Source organism: Centruroides sculpturatus, unplaced genomic scaffold, assembly GCF_000671375.1.
Source record: "Centruroides sculpturatus isolate CEXI.00-Female unplaced genomic scaffold, Cexi_2.0 scaffold25, whole genome shotgun sequence".
In the NCBI taxonomy this organism is placed as follows: domain Eukaryota; kingdom Metazoa; phylum Arthropoda; class Arachnida; order Scorpiones; family Buthidae; genus Centruroides; species Centruroides sculpturatus.
The window spans coordinates 182,497-191,054 of record NW_019384428.1 but is presented as its reverse complement, the minus strand read 5'-3'; positions in this window follow the sequence as shown (position 1 = coordinate 191,054).

The window sequence follows — 8,558 nt, the reverse complement described above, 5'->3', positions numbered from 1 at the left end:
GGTATGACACACGACCTCCCTCTATCTCCTCATCTTTTTGACCTTTAATCACAAAAATTTACAGCATCAATACCCTTAATAAACAAACGTCTCTGGAAAATTTCAGAAATTTTTGACAAAAAGCGCAGGAGTTATTTAGCTTCAAAGAGCAAAATCGTGCCCCACACATACTAAATTCTATGCATAGAGGGGGAAAACCACCCCGATTTCTTTTGCATTTCTCGATGTTTCAATGTATCCTGATTCCAAAAATGTAAAAATCTTGAGATGTCACTTTTTGACCTTTTACCATACTTTCCATCTTATATATAACAGCCGGGAAAGTAAGTTAGTTCTATATAAAAATATAAATAGACTAATATAAACAATAATATAATAATAATAAATAAGCAAAATATTAGAAAATTTAAATAAATTTAAGAAATTAAAGTTGTAATGAAAATTAAATTACTCGTATTTCAGTAACATTGTTAATGTATTAATACTACGTATATATAGTGATAAAAGTACTATCAAAATAAATATTATAAAAACTAACAAATTTATTATTACTATTATTACTTTTCTTTAGCCTAGATCCTTGACTAGGCTCTAGGCTAAAGAATCAAGGATCTAAACCCCAGGACCTTGGCTGAAGAAAAGAATGTAGTGAGGGATTGAGAAAGAGATAGGTTTCAGTAGGACACTAAGCAGTTAGGGTGAATGAGAAAGTATAAAAATAAATATATTTGTTGAAAAATGTTTACATAGTAGTTGTAATTATATACGCTAACTTCACTGTGGGACAGTATAGTAAAAGACAATACAAATCCTAAGTAATAGGCTTTTTAAAAGCATATACAAGGTATAAAACAATAAAGCCATTGGCTTCCCCTGACAAAAACTGACAAATATAACTTAAAATCAAACTCGATTATTGAATTTGACATATTCAAGGATTTTTTAGAGTCATTCCTAGATTAAAACAACATTTTATTTAATTATTGATCAAATTAAAAGTTGAATGCTAAGTGAATGTTAAGATATACTATATAAGCCTACATCTTGTATAAATCCACACTTGACATAACTCTGAAAAGTTTATTTCTACAACAATGTGTTATGATGAATTCTTTCACTGAAAAAGACCGATATTTATATTAAATGTCTTTTGTATAAACGACTGAAAGTTTAAACTTGATGTAATTTTTTTAGAAAAATTGAACAGATGTAGAATAAATTAATTTAATCACTTATTATGATAAGCTATTTGAACAATAATATTTGATTTCGTATTCATTTTAAGCGCTTAAAATGTAATAAAAATAATTTAATATAAAATCAGAGTGAAATAAATGGATAAAATATAGAAAAATAATAATAAAACCTTTGTAAAATCTTATTCTATGATCTATAAATAAAGAATTAAAATAAAATAGTTTATTTCAATTTTCAAGATTTTTTTAAATTGATATTTAATCAAAACAAATTGATGATATGAGATAAAAGTAATGTTATGAAATCAATTAAGTTATTTTATATGTACTGTACATTATGGCAATATGTTGTAAATAAAACTTATCTCACATTAATGCCGTATTTCGTGTTTAAAACATTTTTATCTGTTTATTATTTTAAAAAATCAAATCTTGGTAAACTGTTTATTGATTTTAATCTACTTTATATAATTCGTTGTTTTCGTTCTATATTTTTTTAATGTTTTATAAAAACATAAAATACATACTTAGAATAAAAAGGTAAATAATGTTTTTAAAGTAAGCACAAAAGCTATATATTTAAATGCACTTTAAAAATTAAAAACATTAATCTGCTCAAAGTTTCACAACCAGTAGGTCGTGACTCCCTCAGGACTAGTAGCTAACAATGCTTCTTGCTAATGTTGCGATCTTTTAGTAAATTATATAAAACAAATTACACAATAAGTAATTTAAGTAATGATTTCATTTCAGTAATTTTTATTTATTTTAAATTTTAAAGGTAATCAATTAAATTCTAAATGATATAGTTCACTTGTAATCGAATATGATGTAAATTATTTAATTTTATCAGAAGAAGAAATATTTAGAGAAATTTTTGTCGACAGATATAAAGCGATTTCTCGCAAAAACAAATGATATAATAATTCTGTATAAGACACTTTTGGAAGAGACTGCGTTATCTCCTCAGCTGATTTTTCAGACGACTGATAATTTTCATCATTATCTTAAGAGTATTGTAAAAACATGAGAATTTTAAATAATTTACAGAAATAAATATGTCCTTAGAAAAACATAGTTTACACGACTGATAGAAAGATATTGTTATGATAGATGAAAATCCTTGTTATAAATTTAATAAGTTAAACTATTACTCGTTTTCCTTATTATTTCAGCTAGGTTTAGATAAGCTTCAATTAAAATTTAAGCTTCAAATTGTTGTGTTTACCGATCAAAATTGTATTTTTTGTGGTGGATCAGAGAATTCATTAGCACGTTTAATTCTTTTTTTTGTAAAACTTTTGAATCTTAAAAGGAGAAAATTTTATAAATTAATTTTGTTAATTTATCTAACAATATTTTACTGTGAGAGTTGACGGCTGACGTTCATGTACCACTGTGAGATTCTACTACCGTCTTCCTTTCTGACACCACTGTAAGGTTCTCTGATGGTGGTGTGTTAATTCTGACACCAAGTAGATCACGCCTACTACACGAGTTTTGACCGTTTTTCTGTATGGCAATAACGAGATCTCGTATGTGAGACTATGGATGGAGTAGGAAAGGACGAGATTCAGTTGGAATTGATTCACTCCACACAATTGACTACACTTAAACATTTATTAGAAAACACGAAAGTTGGTACACAGAGTATTCGCGTTTCGCGGAGAGAGAAAGATTACAAATTTTTGGTACCTCACAAATCGAAACTATAATCTTCGTTAAGGAACTTCAGAATGTAGTCCTTCAGTTAACAGTTCTTGAAAGAAGCAACGAGTAGAGGGGAGACGAAGAATCGGAGGGCACTAATCCAGAAAGGCACACAGACACAGTAAATTCAACAGTTGGAAGAATGGGAGACGACTGCCTGGAATCGGCCGTTCCTCGTCATATTCAAAGCAGCAAACACCTTAGAGGTGAACAAGAGTTGCGGAAAAGGTGTCACTACCGACTCTCAGAAAGAGCAAGTTGCACTCTGTCAGGTCACAAAGTTGACATATATTAGCTTCTGATGAGGTCATCCTTCAGTTCTTTTCCTTTTATTTGTTCGATTCTCACATTACCTTATCATACTAAATCATTACTAAAATCGATTCGTATATATAGACTTACTAATTTTATAAAATATATATTCGTGCAATTATGTTAATTAAAATTACAATCATTACAATTTCTTCAAGTTTATTTATTGTTTTCAACAAAAATTTAAAATGAAATTTTGATTTATGATTTTGGTTTCTTCAGTTGTTTAATATACTTTCTTCTGTAAACAATTTGCTATATTCTTTATAATTTCTTTATTGAAAATAATAATTTAAATATTATTTATTTATTAAACTTGTGAATATAATTATGAAGACAGTGTCAGAATTTAAATTAAAAATCTAAGCAAAACTTGGATAAATTGTAAAGAAATGTTTAATAATTTTTCACTTAATTAATTATTTCTATCTATAATTTTTATCAATAGTTAAATAAAATCTCTGTTAATTCTAAATTCTATTTTTTGAAAAAAAAAATTAAGGATATTATTAAATTATCAATAGAACAACTAAATTACATTAACTTTATATAATGCGTAGAAATCCCACAGAGGTTACTATACTGTAATAGTGCCTTTTAATTACTACATTAAAGATTATTATTACAAAGTTAACATGTTCAGGTAATCGTTAATAGGCTGTTCATAACTCGGAAATTACATTATTATTGTCAACATGAAAATTTTATTTTATCATAAATTATTTATGCGTTAATATAGAACTTAAACAATCATAAAATTATTCATACATTTTATTAACAAAATACTATTAATAAAACATTATTTACGCTTATAATTTTTGCCTAAATTGTCTTTCAAATAATAAACTAAAATTTTTTTAAGATTATGTTTGTATATTTAACAATTAAAAAGAATTATCATACGTTTTATGTTTTTCATCTTACTTTACATTAATCAAACATTATATAAATTTATAAAAAATGTTTGTGATACAAGAAATTAATGAATATTAATTATTTACTTATAAACATATTAAAGATTAATTTATTAATAAACAAAATAGCTTTTAAATTAAATAAACAATATACTTTCATACACCAATATTTTTTTAGAATACATTTTTAATTAAATTTTAAATTATGATTTAAAAAATAACTTAAGTTTTTTTGGTGATATTATTCTTGTGCAAGTTAAATTCTACGAATTTACGAATTAATCACACAAAAACATTGAAGTCTGTTGGAAAGATTTAGAAATCAAAAGTTGTCAAAAAAAGATTAATAAAGTGGAGAGAAATGTTCATTTTATTTCTAACGGATTTCGAATTTAGACATTTTAGATTTACTCTACAAATATCGAAGCTGCCAGTCGGTGACAACAACATTCAGGAAAGTAACCAACATTCGGAGAAAGATTTATTTTTCTTATAAAGATTTTTAAAGTATATTTAAGAATAGTGCTTTGTAAATTCATTTTCTTTAGGTTTTATTTTAGAAAATTTAAATTTCAAAGCATTTCTAATTATACTAGAAGAATTAGACATGATAAAAAAAAAACATTTTGAGTGAAATTTAATTAGCATAATAAGAAATAGGGTAAATGGAATATCTATTGTCCGCAGGTGTGGTTCTGGTAAATTTATCAAATTAATGGTCTTCGGCTGTCTAACATACGAAAGTTACAGTAATGAAGAGGCTTTCTTCTCTTTCATATTAAGATGGATGAACTGTTACAATTGGACAAGCACAAGTAATGTCCAGTTCAAGTTTCGTTCCATTCTAAGTAAAACCATTATCGTGTCGTATGAAAAGAAAATTAAATATTAAATTTTTTAAACTATAGTTTAAATGCGTTGTAAATTTACTAAAAATATACATATAAATTCATTACATTGCTCAAAAGTAAAGCCGTCGCATGTTATAAAAAACACTAAATAATTATGAAAAATCTATAAAATGAAATTAGCATAAAATACAGAAATATTAATTTAAATATGCAGAGAAATAAAAATAATAGTAAAAATTATTCCAACATGATTCATAAGGAGAGTTCTATGTTGTTTATGAATTCAAAGTATTGACCAAAGATAAAAGTTATTTAAAAACATTTTATTGACATTTTCTGTTTATTTATTATAAATAGAAAATGTTTATATTAAATAAACATGTATGTTTATTTTAATTCTGTTTATTTACATTTGATTATTATATTTGAAAAAAACTTATGTATTTAAAAATACATAGGTTTTTTCAAATATAATATTCAGATGTATATTACAAATTATAAAAAATTTATTCTATATAGCAAAAGTACTGGATATGTATGGATATCTAATTAACTTTATATCAAAAAATTAAAACATCAAACTTTAAATAAAATTTAGATTATTTTGCAATTAAATGACTTTTTGCTTCCTTTACATTGAATTTCGACTTATATATTTTTATTATAAATAGAAAAGTTGGCAAAAATATTGTTTTTTTTTTCATTTAAAATTGTTATATCAGTTTTTCTCATAAGGAAGAAGCATGTCGACAAATTCTTTTTAAAGTTATTTTGAGTATTGTAACTATTAGTTCGTCGAATCAAAAAATTAACCAATATCAATAATAGCAATTTATTAAACAATAAATAATATTTCTAAGACAATCCGCTGTTTTCTAGTTTTATGATAAATGTTTCACTGACGAGATTTGGCTAAAGCGTATGGTTCGTCAAGAATGATGCTATCGTTTCTGTTTTATCCGCAACACTATCTTTCTAGTTACCCTGCTGATCAGTATAATGTTACTATCAGCTTACCTTTCCGAAATGTCAACCCAAATCCTATATGAAGAATTGCATTTTCTGTTTATCATCTCTTCTTTTCCTCTTTGATGTTAATAATGTGACATGTACTTTCAGATAGAATATTTTTCTTTTCTAATTCTAGCTGTATTTCTTGATAACAGTTGCTTTCCGCGTTTAATGGCTTTTCTACGATATCAACATCGCTCTGTTGAAATCTATTGTATTTCTAAAGTCTGTATTCTGTTTACAGTAATTGTAACTGAGGATTAAGGTATTTATATCAACTTCGAATGCGAGAATGTGTATGCTAAATACTAACAAAGTATGAAAATACACTATATAACCATATTTTTAAAATTATTTATTTACTTGAACTAGTAAGAATTAACATTTTATCATAAGTTTTAAAATGTTAAATAATTCAAAAAATCTTAAATTCAAATTAAAAATGTGCTGACAATTACTAAATAAGATTATTTTCACAATTTTGATAAAGAATTTCTTTTAACACTAAGTAAAGAATGTTCATTAAATTGTCCTAAGTTTATGATACAGTACAAAGATGTGATATGCGCTCCAGCAAAGAAGTATGTTGAGTCATCTAGGACAGCGCTGTCCAACTGGCGGCCCGCGGGCCATATACGGCCCGCCAAATAATTTTTACGGCCCGCGAGTACATTTTAATATGAATAAATATATGTTACTAAATTATTATTATTAATATTAAAATTATTTTACTACCGTGTTTACCCGAAAATAAGACAGTGTCTTATATTAATTTTTGTTTTGAAAAATGCGCTAGGTCTTATTTTTTCCAGGAAGAAGAATTCACATTTATTATTGAACAAAATTCCCAAGTCGAACTTAGACGAGAGTGACGTATATCCGGTGTGTCGAACTGTCGCCTTTTTATAGCGTCAACATCGGGCTCGCTGACCAATTAGTGCTTACAGACCGTAGCACTATGCAAATGTCATGTGGCGTGTTCCCGGCCGACCAATTAGCCATCACCAACCTTCTTGGCCCCCGAAATGATTGGTGAAGAAAATATGGCCCGCGGGCTATGATAAGTTGGACAGCGCTGATCTAGGATATGTAGAATAATAGTTCAGGACGCATCAAAAAATTTTTCAATCGAGATGAGGGTTCATCAGAGATGTGCATTAAACAAATTCCATTTCCCAGTGATAATGGTTGATTGATGAGAATTAAGAAAAACAAAACTCACTCAGAAAAATAATTAATAGACCATCAAAATATATCTTAAGTTGCTTGAACTGACGCGATTGATCCTGTTTGTAGACGAAATGATGTTAATCTCTAGTATTTGACAAGAGGCAGAAAGCAACCTAAAAAAAATGGAGCCGGATGGCCAAGGCGGTCCATTCGGTTTCCCGTTCTAACCCCAGGAATTTTTGGGAAGTTATCTATCAAGGATATGTCTGGTCTTGATGAATGTAATTAAAAAGACCTCTTAGTGTCTTTAGAACGGAAAGAGCAAAAAAATCTAGAACGTTGGAGAGATATTTTAGATATAATGAGACTTAAACTTAGTAGGCTAGACATAATGTGTTACTTTGGAAAAGAAGAAGATGCAGATAACGTAGTTGCTTTGTAGGTCAATCTCTTGAAAAAGACTGACAGTTTGAAGTACCTTGGTTCGATTGAACAGACGGGTGAAGAAATTGCTAAGGATGTCATCCACAGTATGGATGAAATAGAAAAATGCCGACAGACGTATTTTGTGATCAACTAATTTCTATGATGACACATATGATGCCCAATGTTGAGTGAAGAAAAAACAGGACGGAAGAATTTTCAGAAATGAAAAGATTAAAGTAGATAAGTGAAACTACCAAAATGAACAGGATCACGAATCAACGTGTTAGAGAGCCTGAAAATGGCAATTAGTAAGAATTATCAATTAAGATGCAGAGGGCAGGCTGAGTTAATGTGGTTATGTAGCGAAAAGACTAGAAGACTTAGAGGAAGAGTAGACTAAAAAGACATGAATGGTATATGGACTGAGTACTGCTTCAGTCAGAAACAGGAACAACTAATAAAACCGACTCAAAATATATGAATTAAGGTATAGAAAAAGAAAACGTACAAAATAAAAAGTTTTGTATTTTTTACTGTATATTTTTATTTAAAAACTTCTAAAATAGCTATATATTTTTATTTAATAATTTCTAAAATCAGTTCGAGGCGAAATATTTTGGAAATTTCGGCTTTGCAACTTCCAAAAAGTTAAAAGATCAATTTAACTAAATCACTAAGTTTAATCATTGTTGTTCTTATATAAAACATTAAATTACATTTAACAATATGGACTAGTTATAAATATAAATTTTAAGAAAAATAATTTTAAAAAATGGTATTAGGCATCGTACATTAGTCTGAATATTCTTATTAAGATTAATTGCAACAAATGCTTGATCAATTTATATTCATATTACAATCAAATATATGTATATAAGATTTTCTTTTTGCTATTTAATTTTTAATCAAAAATTTAAAAGTGTTTGCTTCAAAACACGCTCGAGATAAATCATCATGTAAATTTTGTA